The sequence below is a fragment of the Pteropus vampyrus genome, unplaced genomic scaffold (genome assembly GCF_000151845.1).
Source record: "Pteropus vampyrus isolate Shadow unplaced genomic scaffold, Pvam_2.0 Scaffold491, whole genome shotgun sequence".
Lineage (NCBI taxonomy): Eukaryota > Metazoa > Chordata > Mammalia > Chiroptera > Pteropodidae > Pteropus > Pteropus vampyrus.
Genome location: NW_011889272.1, coordinates 201,729 through 202,136, shown reverse-complemented (window position 1 = coordinate 202,136; position 408 = coordinate 201,729).

Here is a 408-nt window from a genome sequence, read left to right as displayed (position 1 = left end):
GATAGATAGATAGATAGATAGATAGATAGATAGATAGATAGATAGATACATCGATGGAGGGTCCTCACTGAATGTGTACACGGATATCATCACTGGAAGAGTCAGATAAAATTCTTGGGTTGAGTCACATTCAACTACTATAAGTATGACAGGTCACCCAAACAATTCACTAGGCACACATTCACGCAGTCGCGTATTTACAAACACGTAGTCACTTAAACAGTCCGTGTGCACCAGGTTCTGGGTGCTGAGTCAAAAGCAAAGAACAAAACAGTTCCCTGCTCTTGTGGACATTCCAGTCTAAAGAAGAGATAGACAAACACTGCACCACGGCAGGCTGAGCGAGCACAGGGGATTTAAGCAAAGCACCCAAGGGAGAGTGACCGCGGGCAGGGGAGGGCGCGGGGA